At 40.9% G+C, this 16,679-nt stretch overlaps 1 protein-coding gene across 14 annotated transcripts in view; it reads right to left on the bottom strand.

The window, feature by feature from the left end:
- The window catches only part of NCOA3 (nuclear receptor coactivator 3), a 153,690-nt gene that overhangs the window by 58,145 nt on the left and 78,866 nt on the right, over positions 1–16,679 (bottom strand). For all 14 annotated transcript variants that reach the window (XM_031004739.3, XM_031004741.3, XM_031004740.3 and 11 more), the window contains one exon: positions 15,641–15,719. The gene's annotated coding sequence lies outside the window, so the exon portion shown is untranslated. The remainder of the gene's footprint in view (positions 1–15,640; positions 15,720–16,679) is intronic.

The following is a 16,679-nucleotide window of genomic DNA, read 5'->3' as shown; positions in this document are numbered from 1 at the left end:
GTCATATATGTGGTCCTATTCCTTCATTGACTGAAACATTGTTATATGCTACATGACTGTACTTCATTGCTTTTTATTTCTGGCTAATACTTCACTGTATGGATACACCACATTTTATTTATCCACCTATCAGCTGATGGAAATTTAAGTTGTTGTTCTGCTACTATGAATACTGTTGCTATGAATATTTGTGTGTAAGTTGTGTGATTATGTATATTCTTAAATGAGAAATCATGAGCACTAATAATAAAAATAGGTTTCAGCCAGGTGTGGTGGCTCATGCCTGTAATCCCAGCACTTTGGGAGGCCAAGGCAGGAGGATCGCTTGAGGTCAGGAGTTCGAGACCAGCTTGGCCAACATGGTGAAACCCTGTCTCTACTAAAAATAACAAAAATTAGCCAGGCATGGTGGTGCGCACCTGTAATCCCAGCTACTCAGGAGGCTGAGGCAGGAGAACCACGTGAACCCAGGAGGTGGAGGTTGCAGTGAGCAGAGATTGTGCCACGGCACTCCAACCTGAGCAACAGAGCGAAACTCCATCTCAAAATAAAATAAAATTAAAACAGGTTTGATAATACATGTAAATGATGCTTTCAAAGTTCGCTAGTAAACAGTAACGAAGCCAGGTTCTTTTTTTTTTTTTTTTTGAGACGGAGTCTTGCCCTATCGCCCAGGCTGTAGTGCAGTGGCGTGATCTTGGCTCACTGCAAGCTCCGCCTCCCACATTCACGCCATTCTCCTGCCTCAGCCTCCAGAGTAGCTGGGACTACAGGCGCCCGCCACCACGCCCGGCTAATTTTTTTGTATTTTTTAGTGGAGATGGGGTTTCACTGTGTTAGCCAGGATGGTCTCAACCTCCTGACCTCGTGATCCGCCCACCTCGGCCTCCTAAAGTGATGGGATTACAGGCGTGAGCCACCACGCCCGGCCGAAGCCAGGTTCTTTAAAAACAATTATTCTAAAAATCTAAAAACCAATCATGGAATCTTAACTATGATTAATATGTTAATGGGCTCTAATGGGGAAAGCAGACAACATGCAAGAAGAGATGGGTAATGTAAGCAGAGAGATAAAAACTCTAAGGAGGAATCAAAAGGAAAGGTTAGGCCAGGCGCAGTGGCTCACACCTGTAATCCCAGCACTTTGGGAGGCCAAGGCGGGTGGATCACCTGAGGTCAGGAGTTCAAGACCAGCCTGGACAATATGGAGAGACCCTATCTCTACTAAAAACACAAAAAGTAGCTGGGCTTGGTGGCGAGTACCTGTAATCCCAGCTACTCGGGAGGCTGAGGCAGGAGAATGGCATGAACCCGGGAGGTGGAGGTTACAGTGAGCCGAGATCGCACCACTGCACTCCAGCCTAGGCGACAGAGCGAAACTCCATCTCCCCCTCCCAAAAAAAAAAAAAAAAGCACAGGTTAGAATCAAAAAAGACTAACAGAAATGCAAAATGCCTTTGATGGGCTCATCAGTAGACCAAACATAGGAGTGGGAGACCAGAGAGCCTTAAGATCAATACAAACTCCCCAAAACTGAAAAAGAAAGAGAAAATGAAAAAGAAAAGAATATCCAAGAATGGTGGGACAATTATAAAAGGTGTAACACACACAAAATGGGAATACTATTCACATGAAATTTTAGAAAAGGTAAAACAGTAGTGACATAAAGCAGACCAGTTGGAGGTTTCTTCTGGTTGCTAGGGACCAGTGGAGATGACTGATTGCACAGAGGCACAAAGAACTTTAGGGAATGGTAGAAATGTTTTATATCATGACTGTGGTGATGGTCACATTTGTCAAAACTCATTAAATTGTAAATGTAAGGTTGGTAAATATTTTGTATGTATATTATGCTTTAATAAAGTTGGTTTTTTGAAATCAAGTACTTAAGGAAAATTACAGTGCTTATTGCTAATCCTATGATAAATAAAAAGTGATATGAAATAACTTAGCTAATAAAACAAGAAACAATGTATAAAACATTTCAGTAAGAAAATTTACTTTTGGCTTAGCATGGTGCCTCACACCTGTAATCCCAGCACTTTAGGAGGCCGAGGCGGGTGGATCGCTTGAGCTCAGTTCGAGACCACCCTGGGCAACATGTTGAAATCCCCATCTCTACCAAAAATATAAAAATATTAATTAGTCAAGTGTGGTGGCAAGCGCCTGTAGTCCCAGCTACTCAAGAGGCTGAGGTGGGAGTATCGCTTGAGACTGGGCGGCAGAGGCTGCAGTAAGCCAAGATCATGGCACTGCAGTTCAGCCTGGGCAACAGTGTGAGACCCTGTCTAAAATTTAAAAAAAGAAAGAAAATTTACTTTTTCTAAAGTAGTACCACCACATTGAAAGCAAATACATTAGCAGTTAAAATCAAGTTTGTTTAAAACTTTAAAGCAATAAAAATATTTTAAACGAGATACAAAAAATGATCATTGCAACGTTGTTCACACTTCAAAAGCTAGAAGAAACTCTAATGTTTATCAATTGCAGATTTGAAAAATGAATTCTAATGAAGCCATGCAAAAGAATACAATACAGGGATGGTAAAAATGAATTATACACAGCATGGTTGGATCTTACAATTCAGAAAGCCACCACATTACATCCATTATATTTTTGGAAAGCTAAAAAAAACAAGAAAACTAAACATTGTTCAAGGACACATCCAAATGAGACTTTTTCAAAGTTTTTTAAATGAAGTTAATTATTAACTCAAAGATAGCTGTGACTTCAAGGATAGAAGCAGGATGACTTCGGGAAGAAAGATTCAGGGAGCAGGTACACTGTACGAACTGACCGTCCCGTTCTTCAGTTCAAGTAGTGGGTTCAAGAATAGCCTTCAAAGTACACTTCATAATTCAAATAATATATACTCTTTATTTATATAAAAATAATGTGTAATTTTAGTGTTTAAAGTAAAAAATCACTATGTGAACTGAACAAATACTTGCTCTAACATCTGAGTGAGGTATTGTGATAAATGCATTCCACTTATTACTCCCATTTAATCCTCCTGACAGCCCTATGAAACACAGAATAGTGAGCTAGATGAAAGTACAGTTCAACATTATCCCTACTTCACTTGAAAACACTGAGACATCGAAAGGTAAACTCAACCCAAAGTCATACATCTAGTAAGTGGTGGAGCTAGAAATTAAATCCAAGTCATTCTAACTTCAGAGCCAAGCTTTTAACCAATCCCACCAAAAAATTTAAAAAAAAAAAAGCCTTATGTCATGGCATCAAATATTTTACTTTTTTCATGGAATCTCAGTAAAGCCACATCACTTACAGCTATTCTAACAGTTTAGATAGAACTGGCCTTACTGGACTTCCAATAATAAATCACTCTTTTCCAGCCACACCAAGTGGAAGATCCCACCAGTCTAAAAAATTTAAAACCAGTTATAAATCACGGTCCTTTGCAAGTTAAGCGCCAGCCAAGGACTGTAGATTCTTGACCTATCCCTATAGACATCTCCTGTAAAAAATTATTTTAAGGCCGGGCGTGGTGGCTCACTCCTGTAATCCCAGCACACTTTGGTAGGCCAAGGCAGGCGGATCACCTGAGGTCAGAAGTTTGAGACCAGCCTGGCCAACATGGTGAAACCCTATCTCTACTAAAAATAAAAAATTAGCTGGGCATGGTGGTACGTGCCTGTAGTCCCAGCTACTCGGGAAGCTGAGGCAGCAGAATCGCTTGAACCCAACAGGCGGAGGTTGCAGTGAGCCGAGATGGCGCCGCTGCACTCCAACTAGGGTGACAGAGTGAGAGTGTCTTTAAAAAAAAAAAAAAAGGTCATTTTAAAGGCTGGGCGTGGTGGCTCACGCCTGTAATCCCATCACTTTGGGAGGCAAAGGCAGGCGGATTGCCTGAGGTCAGGGGATCGAGACCAGCCTGGCCAGCGTGGCAAAATTCCATCTCTAAAAATACAAAAATTAGCCAGTCGTGGTGGCGGGTGCCTGTAATCCCAGCTACTCAGGAGGCTGAGGCAGGAGAATTACTTGAACTCGGAAGGCAGAGGTTGCAGTGAGCTGAGATCGCGGTACTGTGCTCCAGACTGGGCGGCAACAGCAAAACTCTGTCTCAAAAAAAAAAAAATCAGGTATTCTGCCCGCCTCAGCCTTCCAAAGTGCTGGGATTACAGGCGTGAGCCACCGTGCCCAGCAATATCATGAAGACTTTCATCTTCTCTCTCTTTTTTTTTTTTTCTTTGAGACAGGCGCTCTGTCGCCCAGCCTGGAGTGCAGTGGCACAATCTCCACTCACTGCAACCTCCACCTCCCAGGTTCAAGCGATTCTCCTGCCTCAGCCTCTTGAGTAGCTGGGATTACAGGTGCCTGCCAACACGCCAGGCTAATTGTTTTGTATTTTTAGTAGAGACGAGATCTCATCATGTTGGCCAGGCTGGTTTCGAACTCCTGACCTCAAGTGATCTGCCCACCTAGGCCTCCCAAAGTGCTAGGATTACAGGCATGAGCCACTGCACCTGGCCAAGACTTTCATCTTCTAATCTGACTGGTTATCACGCATCTTGAGTGGTGTAATAGCAGTTAGCAGGTAACTAAAAGGTTCCGTAATGTAGAATCTGATCCGTCAATCACAGAAAATTAAAGCTGGAAAGAACCTGAGATTACGTGTAAAACAAGTGAACTGGTCATTATGAGGAAAATGATGCCAAGATGAGACTACTACTCTTCCTAGTTCCCATCTGGCAACATGTGTTTTCTGGCTTTAAATATGAGAGGTGTTATATCCAAGGCAAAATCAACAAATGTTGATTTTTATACATAAGGCAATACAAACCTAAAAACAATTCACTTAAGTTGTTTGGTTTTTAAGTAATCGTTGCTTTATAAGATTTCTATGAATTTGGCTCATATTTTAATTAGAAGGCATGAATGCAGAATTTATAATTAAAATGTTTACCTTTAAACTTTAGAAATTTAATTTCAAAATAAACTGAAGGAGAAATATAAATACGGTTACTACAACTAAGAATGTCATTCTTATGCCAGTAATTCTTTTTCCATACTAATTCTCTTATAAGGTTATAACAGAACTTTAGAAACTAGAATTTTAGGAAAATGTTTATATAAACGCACTTGATAATTATCCTGGCTTAGTAATGCTTTCATTCCTCTACCAAACTTTATAATGTTCTTATTTTAACTAAGATGACACAAAAACTGGTTTAAAAAATTTTCATGAAGTTAAATCCATCAACTTGGCCGGGCGCAGTGGCTCACGTCTGTAATCCTAGCACTTTGGGAGGCCGAGGCAGGCGGATCACAAGGTCAGGAGATCGAGACCATCCTGGCTAACATGGTGAAACCCCATCTCTACTAAAAATACAAAAAAAATTAGCCAGGCGTGGTGGCGGGCGCCTGTAGTCGCAGCTACTCCGGGGGCTGAGGCAGGAGAATGGCGTGAACCCGGGAGGTGGAGCTTGCAGTGAGCCGCGATCGCACCACTGCACTCCAGCCTGGGCGACAGAGCGAGACTGTCTCAAAAAAAAAAAAAAAAAAAAAAAAAATCCATCAACTCAAGAGGAGGTACTCCAAAGAGTTAATTTCCGAGACAATGAATGATACCACAGTCTGGGATTCCAAAGTCTTGATTTTAAAACATATGTGGTGGCCGGGTGCAGTGGCTCAGGCCTGTAGTCCCAGCACTTTGGGAGGCCAAGGCGGGTGGATCACCTGAGCTCAGGAGGTCAAGACCAGCCTGGCCAACATGGTGAAACTCCATCTCTACAAAATACAAAACATTAGTGGGGTGTGGTGGTGGATGCCTGTAACCCCAGCTACTTGAGAGGCTGAGGCAGGAAAATTGCTTGAACCTGGGAGGCAGAGGTTGTAGTGAGAGGAGATCACACTACTGCACTCCAGCCTGGGCAACAAGAGCAAAACTCTGTCTCAAAAAAACAGTCTGTCATTAGAATTAAATTTTTCTGTTGAGTAACCACAGACATACTTTCACTGCTGGAGGAATGTCATCTAAAAAGATTAGTTCAAGGTATTACTGACTTCAGGATATTTAAATTCTTCAACTGAAAACCGTTTTTTAAATGAAAAGAACTTCAATTTTCTGCAATTTGACAATGTTGTTAATTAAGTAGCATCCCCTACCAGTACGACCACTCACACCAGTTACGGTATGAACATTTTAAATGACAGCAACTTATTAGAAGATGAAGATCATGGCATTATGGAAAGAAAATGGTCTGTAGTTTGTAAACAATCGAGTTAGGTTCTAATTTCAGTTGTGCCACAAACTAGGTATATAACTTTGATAAATCTGTTACCTTTTCTGAAGCCTCTATCAACCCCAACACAGGGCTGTAGGAATGAAATAAGAGGTAAAAGTATTTCATTGTTGAATAGTGCTTAGAAATTGAGTTGGCAGAAAAAGTCACTGAACTTGAAGGGATATCAAAAGAATTAACCAATTTGAAGAAGAGAAAGAAAGAAGACTGAAGAAAAATGGTTAGAACCTTAATGACTTATAAACATATCAAATGGTCGGCTGGGTGTGGTGGCTCACACCTGTAATCCCAGCACTTTGGGAGGCTGAGGCAGATGGATCACCTGAGGTCAGGAGTTCAAGACCAGCCTGGCCAACATGGCAAAACCCCATCTCTACTAAAAATACAAAAAAAATTAGCCAGGTGTGGTGGCAAGCACCTGTAATCCCAGCTACTCAGGAGGCTGAGGCAGGAGAATTGCTTGAACCCGGGAGGCGGAGGTTGCAGTGAGCCAAAAGAGCACCACTGCACTCCAGCCTGGGGTACAAGAACGAAACTCCGCCTCAAAACAAAAGAAAATCAGATGGCCTAGCAAGTATGATTGGAGTCCCAGAGGAAGGAGAATTAAGTTGAAGCAGAGAAGCAGAAAAAGTACTTGAAGAATGGCCAAAACTTTCCCTATTTGATGAAAACACAAATTTACAAATCCAAGAAGCTCAAAGAATACCATGCAGGATAAATACAAAGAAAACTAGACCTAAATACATAGTCAAACTATTTTAAACCAAACGTAAAATCTTAAAAGTATCCACAAGAAAAAAAGACCACACATACTAAGAACAAGATTAAAAATCAACTCTTCAAAAAAAAGGGGGAGGAGGTTACAACACCACAGAACAACATCTTTAAAGTGCTGAAATAAAAAAATCAACAACCCAGAATTTTCTATCCAGTGAACCAAACCTTCAAAAATAGGGTGAAATAAAGACATTTTCAGATAAATAAAAGTTGAGACAATTAGTGATAAACAATTCTGGAAATGAAATTATATCCTTCAGGCCAAAGGGAAAGGGGCATCAGATGAAAACGCACATCTATAAAGATGAATGAAGAGTACCAGAAATGTCTTACTGTCAAATGGGTGATGGCTTCTGCTACTCTCCGATGCTTCCCTTGAGGACTCATATGCTATAATGTCTTCAAAGGACAGTTGAAGATTCTCATGCAAAAGACTGTACAAAGTACCTTTAAATCTTGATAATTTATGAAACACGCTGGGCAATGAACTACTGAGCTAACATTTTTAAATTTTAAAACTATACTAAAGGCCAAAATGTCTAGGTATCTTAAACATCTAAGCAGACAACTTAAAAGTGACTACAGAATAAGACTAAGAGAAACAGAATTAACTGCATAGGACTAAATGAACTAGTGACAGAAATTTAACCAGTTGTTTCAGACTATGGTTTTTTCTTTTGTTTTTTTTTTTGTTTGTTTGTTTTTTTGTTTTTTGTCTTGAGACACAATCTTACTCTATTTCCCAGGCTGGAGTGCAATGGTGCGATCTCGGCTCACTGCAGCCTCTGCCCCCCGGGGTTCAAGTGATTCTTGTGCCTCAGCCTCCCGAGTAGCTGGGATTACAGGCACCCATCACCACCCCCAGCTAATTTTTATGTTTTTAGTAGAGAGAGGTTTCACCATGTTGGTCAGGCTGGTCTTGAACTCCTGACCTCAGGTGATCAACCTGCCTCAGCCTCCCAAAGTGCTGGGATTACAGGTATGAGCCACCGTGCCCAGCCATTTTTTGTTTTGTTTTGAGGCAGGGTCTTGGTCTCTTGCCCAGGATGGAGTGCGATGGCGCGATCACGGCTCACTGAGGCATCAGCCTCCCAGCGTCAAGCGATCCTCCTACCTCAGCCTCCCCAGCAGCTGGGACCACAGGTATGTGCCACAATGCCCAGTTAATGTTTTTATTTTTTATTTTTGTAGAGACGGGGTCTTACCATATTGCCCAGGCTGGTGTTATTTTTTAATATTCTGTTTTCTGATGGCTATATGAGGAAGCCCTTTTCCTTTCTTCTTCGTCTACCTCTAGCTCACAATTTAATATATTATGCTTTTGTAGGAAAATTTTTAAATGGCATTTGAGAGCGGTGGCACATGCCTGTAGTCCCAGCTACTCAGGAGGCTGAGGCAGGACTGCTTGAGTCCAGGAATTCAAGATTGCAATGAGCCACAATCATACCACTGCACTCCAGGTAGGTCAAGAGAGTGAGACCCCACCTCAAAATAAAGTAAAAACTAAGTCTATTTTTTCATGTTAATAACGTTATTTGCATAGGCTTAATCAAATTCCGTCAAGACAAAGGTAAATAAAATTTACCAGGATAACTGGACAAATCATTGTACAATCTAGGTCATATACTATGTCTTATAATTAAGAACAATATAATGATATAATGTCATATAATTATAATATAATCGTATGACAAGTCCACCACTATAACAAAGATAGTAGGGCAGGACACAGTGGCTCACACCTGTAATCCCAGCACCAACACTTTGGGAAACCAATGCAGGGGGATTATTTGAGCCCAGGAGTTCAAGACTAGCCTAGGCAATATAGTGATACCTCACTTCCACAAAACATTTTAAATAAACATCTTATAAATTAAAAAATTTTTAAAAAAGAAAACAAAGATTTTACATTATACAAGAAGTCAATGCTTATGGGCCTGGTACCTGTTCTTGGTTTACAGGGACTAGCTTCACAGATGGAAAGTCACTTAGTGGCAGCCAATGACTCAGTAAATTTAGGGAACCTGAACAAGAAATGACTTCATCCAAATTTATAAGTATTCCAAGTGAAATCTGGTGGAGAGGGTATTGTATTTGTTTCCTAGTTTCAGGATAAAAGAACAAATAAAAGAGACTTTAAAAGTTCAAGTCAGCCAGGTGCAGTGGCTCATGCCTATAATCCCAGAACTTTGGGAGGTCAAGGAGGGTGTATCACCTGAGTCAGGAGCTCGAGACCAACCTGGACAACATGGCAAAACCCCGTCACTACTTAAAAAAAAAAAAATTAGCTGGGCTTAGTAGTGGGCACCTGTAATCCCAGCTACTCGGGAGGCTGGGGCAGGAGAATCACTTGAACCAGGGAGGCAGAGGTTGCAGTGAGCTGAGAGTGCGCCACTGCACGTCAGCCTGAGTGACAGAGCGAGACTCTATCTCAAAAAAATAAATAAAGTCCTATAATCAGACAATGTATATGGCATGAGGATGGCATTGAATAGAGGCCAGAAAGAGACTTTGGCAAATATAATCAATTAATCAAGTTACCAAAGCAAACCAAGAAAAAAGGAACATCTTTTCTACAAATAGCCCTGGAACTGGATATCTATAATTTAATCAAAAGTTGGTCCTCTGGCCGGGCACAATGGCTTACACCTGTAACTTACTCCCAAGCACTTTGGGAAGCCGAGGCGGGTGAATCACCTGAGGTCAGGAGTTTGAAACCAGCCTGGTCAACATGGTGAAAACCTGTCTCTACTAAAAAAAATACAAAAATTAGACGGGCGTGCTGTTGGGCATTTGTAGTCCCAGACACTTGGGAGGCTGAGGCAGGAGAATCTCTTGAACCTGGGAGGCAGAGGTTGCAGTGAGCCAAGATTGCACCACTGTACTCCAGCCTGAGAGACAAGAGCCAAATTCAGTCTTTAAAAGAAAAAAAAGTTGTTATTTTATGTTCTGTAAATTTTACTACAATTAAAATAAATGAATGGGAAAGATCTCTTTGGCATGATAGGGCATTATTTCCAGGAGATATCAGTTAAATAGGAAAAAAAGCAAAGTGCAAAAGAGTATATATAGTACGCTATCTTTTGTATAAATAAATAAATAAAACATACAGATACCATCAAAAAAAAGAAACGGGAAGGATAAGACAGAAAACATTTAAGTTGGTTACCTAAGAAAACTGAAGAAAAATGGCATGGAAGGGATACAAAAGCAATGTATGCCTTTTGTATAATTTTGACTTTTGAAAGCATGTTATTATTCTACATATTACAAAAATAAAAATCAGAATGGGAGGCAGCATAAGCAAACAAGTAAATAAACTTAATTTTGTTTCAAATGAATACCCTAACTAGTTTATACAGAAAGTAAGGTGGGAAGTAAAAGTGGGGTGGAGGTCGGGCGTGGTGGCTCACTCCTGTAATCCCAGCACCTTGGGAGGCAGAGGCGGGCAGATCGCCTGACCTCAGGAGTTGGAGACCAGCTTGGGCAACATGGTGAGACCCTGTCTCTATTAAAGATACAAAAATTTGCTGGGCATGGTGGCATGCACCTGTAGTTGCAGCTACTCAGGAGGCTGAGGCAGAAGAATCCCTTGAACCCAGAAGGCAGAGGTTGCAGTGAGCCAAGATCACACCACTGCACTCCAGCCTGAGCAACAGAGCAAGACTGCCTCAAAAAAAAAAAAAAAAAAAAAAAAAAAAGTGGGGTGGAGAAACGGTATGGAGGGCTAATCCAAGCAATTTAAATTTTAACTGTTTACTCTCGGTCTTGGGTAAAATTGGGAGATGGAGAAGAATTATAGACAAATGCTCCACTCATTTTCAGTTTGTTTATTGCAGTGAAATGAAAAAACCAATTCTGAAATTATTTTAGATGTATTAGAGGATTAGGCAAATGAGTAAATGTACTAAGGTTGAGAGTCAGGATTCCCACATAATAATAAGGGACATAAAAATAAAAAATGAAGTACAAAGAACCCTGTAGACATGGAATAAAGACGTACATACTGATATAAGCTCATGATTTCTAAAATATGTATATGTATGTTTCAATGAACACATGCGAAGTCAGCCCTCTGTATCGTGGATTCTGCATCCATGGATCAAAAATACTCAAAAAATAAATTTAAAAAAACAATACAACAATAAAATACAAATTAAAAATACAGTTTAACAACAACCTACACAGTATTTACACTGTGTTAGATTCTTATAAGTAATCTAGAGATGACTTAAAGCATAGAAGAAATTGAACATGGGTTATATGCAAATACAATTGCTACTTTATAGTTTAAAGAACTTAAGCATCAGCAGATTTTGGTGCACACAAAGGGTCTTAGACCCAATCACCCTCAGGTACGAAGGGATGACTGTATGAGTATGTATATGTACATGTATGTGTATAAGCATGCATATTATTTCCTAGCTCTATCCACTAAAAAGGCCAAGATGAGAAAACAGCCCAGAAGTAGTGAGGACACCTAGCACTCAGAGAGATCTTGGTCTCTAGAACTTTTATTCCCCACAAGGACACAGCAGCCCACTTACAGGAGCTTCACTAGCCAAACTTCTAGGACAATTTGAGCACTAAAATAATTAAGCAGGGTAAGTGAATTGTAAACCATTCAAAAAATAGGAATTCATGAATCCATCACCAATACATAGGGCTATTGATTATGGAATACAGCCAAGATCTGACGGGTAATGGGAAAGGAATGCTGGAAAGAAAAAAATGACCATTTTGCAATCATCACAATAAAAAGCTGGATTAGACAAGAGTCAATGGATGCTAAATCTAGAAGAAACCGTGAAAAGAATCAGAATATCTGCATTGTTTCCCCACAAGCTGCTTATTGCTTGGCAAAAGAGAGGGCAAAAAAACCAAACAGTGGAGAAATCTGGCAACACCTTGGCCAAGGGATCAAAATTTGTATCACAATAAGGGACAGATGGACGTCATATGACTCCATCTCAGAGTATCACATTGCAGATGCAGTATTCCTGCCAAGAATCCATAACATCTTAATCTAATCAAAAGGAAATTTCAGACCAACATAAAATGAAGAACATCTCCATTGAAGAGAGTAAGGGGGTTAGGGAAGGGTTGTGTTCTCAAAAATGCCAATGTCATAAGAGATAAAGACAGGCTGTGAAAATATCCCAGGAAAAAGGAGGCCAAAGAGAAATAATAACAGAATGCAGAACCTGACCCCAGACTGTAGTCTATACAGGAAGCATAGAAAATGCTACAAGAGACTTTCTTAGGTCAACTGACAAAACTGGAATATGGGCGATAGATTTCATCGATGTCCATTTATGAAGTTATTAACTGTACCATGGTTATATAAGAGAATGACCCTATTTGTAGGAATACAACAGAAGTATTAGGGGAAAGAAGCATAACATATGTAACTCACCCTCAAATGGTAAAAAAAAAAAAAAAAAAAAAAATTGTGTGTGTGTTTACGTGTGTAGAAAAAGAGAAAAGAGAGTAGGACAGCACAAATACAAATAATAAAGCAAGTGGTTAAGTCTGGATAAAGGATATCCAGATGTTCTTTATACTATATTTTTGTAACTTTTGTAAATGTATACTTCCAAATAAAAGGTATTTAAAAAAGAAAAAATTGGCCGAGCACAGTGGTTCACACCTGTAATCCCAGCACTTTGGGAGGCCAAGGCGGGTAGATCACCTAAGGTCAGGAGTTCAAGACCAGCCTGGCCAACATGGTGAAACCCCGTCTCTACTAAAAATACAAAATTAGCCGGGCAGGGTGGCGGGTGCCTGTAATCCCAGCTACTCGGGAGGCTGAGGCAGGAGAATCACTTGACCCTGGAAGTGGAGGTTGCAGTGAAACAAGATCACGCCATTGCACTCCAAGCTGGGTAACAAACTCTGTCTCAAAAAAAAAAAAACAAAAAAAAAACCTGTGGAGATAGTTCTCTGCCATGTTCAGAAGAATGGGTATATATCACAATTAACTGAGGGATTTTACAGGGAAATTGCAAGACCTAAGGCTGGTAACTTGGATAGATTCTCAGATAAAGTACCATTTGAAATGTCAGAGAAGGGAGTTTGTACTTTTTCTTTCTGTAAGCCAAGGAAAGGTAGCACAAAACTTAGAGCACAACATAAGCTTGGCTAAAAGTATACATTTAGGAAAATCTAGCTAAATTTTAAGTGAGTGGACAAGGAAGCAGTAGAGACAAGGACAAACACCCTCATGAAATTATGGGGTCTTGGCCTCGGAAGCTAAAATTAGGAACAGAAAGTGGAACAAATACAGGACACATGAAAATAGAAAGCCAGATAAAGCCTGCTTACCAAATGAATCAGAGTGCGGTGGGATTCAAAGACAACTCAGATTTCAAACCTAGCTAACCAAGAGAAAGATGGGATTACTAAAAGAAATTTAGCTAAGCAAAGCATGATTGTTTTCTCAGCAACCAGACAGCTTTTTCTATTCTCATTTTTCCTATTCTGATGTAATATTAAAAGTTAAGAAAAGGGGCCAGGCGCAGTGGCTCACGCCTATAATCCCAGCACTTTAGGCCAAGGCAGGCACGTCACTTGAGGGCAGGAGTTTCAGCCTGGCCAACATGGTGAAATCCCATCTCTACCAAAAATACAAAACTTAGCCGGATGTGGCTGTGCACACCTGTAATCCCAGCTACTTGGGAGGCTGAGGCATGAGAATTGCTTGAATCCAGGAGGCAGAAGCTGCAGTAAGCCAAGATCACACCACTGCACTCCAGCCTGGGTGACAGAGGGAGACTCTGTCTCAAAAAAAAAAAAAAAAAGTTAAGAAAGGGGTTAGATGAAATGTTATTTGCCAGCACAAGCAATCTGGGGAAATTTGTCTTCACAAGGTGAAACAGCAAATGTAAGTTAGGCTAATTCAGATGTTTGACTAAATGCCATTAAAATATTCACACATAAGGAGGGGGAATTTCTTCTCTTCCCCCAAAATTTTATGTTTGTATTTGTATGTATATACATATATACGAATACCATAACCCCTTGTACAACACATTTGAACTGCATTTGTTCTGTTATATGCAGATTTTTCTCTATTTCTGCCATGCCTAAGACAGTAGGACCAACATTTCCTCTTCTTTCTCCTCCTCCTCCTCAAGCCTACTCAACCTCACGAAAAGAATGAAGACCTTTATGATGATCCACTTAATGAATAATATGTATATTTTCTCTTATGACTTTTTTTTTTTTTTTTTTTTTGAGATGAAGTCTCGCTCTGTTGCCCAGGCTGGAGTGCTGTAGCATGATCTCAGCTCACTACAACCTCCACCTCCAAGGTTCAAGTGATTCTCCTGCCTCAGCTTTTCGAGTAGCTGGGATTACAGGCACACGCCACCAGGCCCGGCTAATTTTTGTATTTTTAGTAGAGACGGAGTTTCACCACGTTGGCCAGGCTGGTCTCAAACTCCTAACCTCAGGTGATCCACCCGCCTTGGCCTCCCAAAGTGCTGGGATTACAGGCATGCGCCACCACATCCGGCCATGTCTTTCCTTTTTAATTATTTATTTATTTACTTATTTTCTAGAGACAAGGTTTCCTACTGTTGCCCATGCTGAAGTGTAGTGGTGCAGTCATAGCTCACTGCAACTTCAAACTCCTGAGATCAAGCAATCTCCCACCTCAGCCTCCCAAGCAGCTAGGACTACAAGCGCACACCACCTTGCTAGCTAATTTTTTGTGTGTTTTGTAGAACTGGGGATGTTACTATGTTGTTTAGGCTGGTCTCCAACTCCTGGCCTCAAGTGATCCTCCCACCTCCAATCCCCAAAGTGCTAGGATCATAGTTGTGAGCATATGAGTGAGCCACCATGTCCAGCCTCCTTAAAATTTTCTCCTTTTTTCTATTTCTTTTTTTTCTTTTTGGAGACAGGGTTTCATTCTGTTGCCCAGGCTAGAGTGCAGTAGCACAATCACAGCTGAGGCGCAGCCTCAACCTCATGGGCACAGGCAATCCTCCCATTTCAGTGTCTCTAGTGCTAGGGACTAAGGCACAGGCCACTATGTCTGGTTAGTTTTTGCATTTTCTGTAGAGATGGGGTTTCGCTCTGTTGCCCAGACTGTTCTCAAACTCCTGGACTCAGGTGATCTAACCACCTCAGCCTCTCAAAGTGCTAGGATTATAAACATGAGTCACTGCACTTGGCCATAATTTTCTTAATAACATTTTCTTTTCTCTAGCTTACTTTATTGTAAGAATACAGGATATAATATATGTAACATACAAAATATGCGTTAATCAGCTGTTTATATTAACAGTAAGGCTTCTAGGCAAGAGGAGGTTATTAGTAGTTAAGTTTGGGGGGAGTCGAAAGTTCTGCACATTTTTTACTGAACAAGGGGTCAGTGTCCCCAGTCCTCAGTTGTTCAAGGGCCAACTGTATATACACATACATATTCACTCAAGTACTCTAAGCACATTCATTTAATAATCATTAAAGAGAAAAACATGAAGCATAAATAGTTTTAATTAAATCATAAATTAAAGAGGAGGGTAATATCTTCAGAAGGTTGAAGACAAAAAATTACAAAGGATCAAATCAAACTAAAGCTGAATTACCTGGCTAACCAGTCAAAGGATGTTCAAGCAGTTTATTTTTATTGGTCTCTGAGTCCACCATCCAGCAAGTATTTTGATCCTGAGGACAAAAAGAAGAGGAGGGATTGAATTTTATTGTCTTTTCTTCATTTAAGCATTATGATTAGTCACCCACAAATTAAGTCTTCCAGCCGGGCGTGGTGGCTCACTCCTGTAATCCCAGCACTTTGGGAGGCAAGGCGGGCAGATCACTTGAGGTCAGGAGTTCAAGGCTGGCCTGGCCAACATGGCAAAACCCCAACTCTACTAAAAATACAGAAATTAGCCGGGCGACATGGCATCCGCCTGTAATCCCAACTACTCAGGAGGCTGAAGCAGGAGAATCACTTGAACCTGGGAGACAGAGGTTGCAATGACCCGAGACTATGCCACTGCACTCCAGCCAGGGTGACAGAGCGAGATTCTCTCTCAAAAAAATTAAGTCTTCCCATTTTTCCCTTCCCTGGATATATGAAACAAACAAAAGCTATCAAGTACACCACCTCTTCCTAGGAATTTGAGTAGATGTCTTATTGTACCATATAATCACTACTTCTGTTTGAAAAGTCAAGCATAGGGCCAGGTGCAGTGGCTCATGCCTATAATCCCAGAACTTTGAAAGGCTGAGGTAGGAGGACCGCTTGAGGCCAGGAGTTCAAGATCAGCCTGAGCAACATAGCAAGACACCATCTCCACACACAAAAAAATAAAAATTAAAAAACAAAAGTCAGGGCCAGGCGCAGTGGCTCATGCCTCCAATCCCAGCACTTTGGGAGGCCGAGGTGGGTGGATCACATGAGGTCAGGAGTTTGAGACCAGCCTGGTCAACATGGTGAAACATCATATCTACTAAAAATACAAAAAATTAGTTTGGCGTGATGGCATGCGCCTGTAGTCCAGCTACTCAGGAGGCTGAGGCAGGAGAATCACCTGAACCAGGGAAGCAGAGGTTACAGTGACCCAAGACCATGCCATTGCGCTCTAGCCTGGGCAACAAAAGCAAAACTCCATCTCAAAAATA

The sequence above is a fragment of the Gorilla gorilla genome, chromosome 21 (assembly GCF_029281585.2).
Source record: "Gorilla gorilla gorilla isolate KB3781 chromosome 21, NHGRI_mGorGor1-v2.1_pri, whole genome shotgun sequence".
Classification (NCBI taxonomy): domain Eukaryota; kingdom Metazoa; phylum Chordata; class Mammalia; order Primates; family Hominidae; genus Gorilla; species Gorilla gorilla.
Note: the sequence above shows the minus strand (reverse complement) of the source record. Positions and strands in the feature narration are given on the sequence as shown.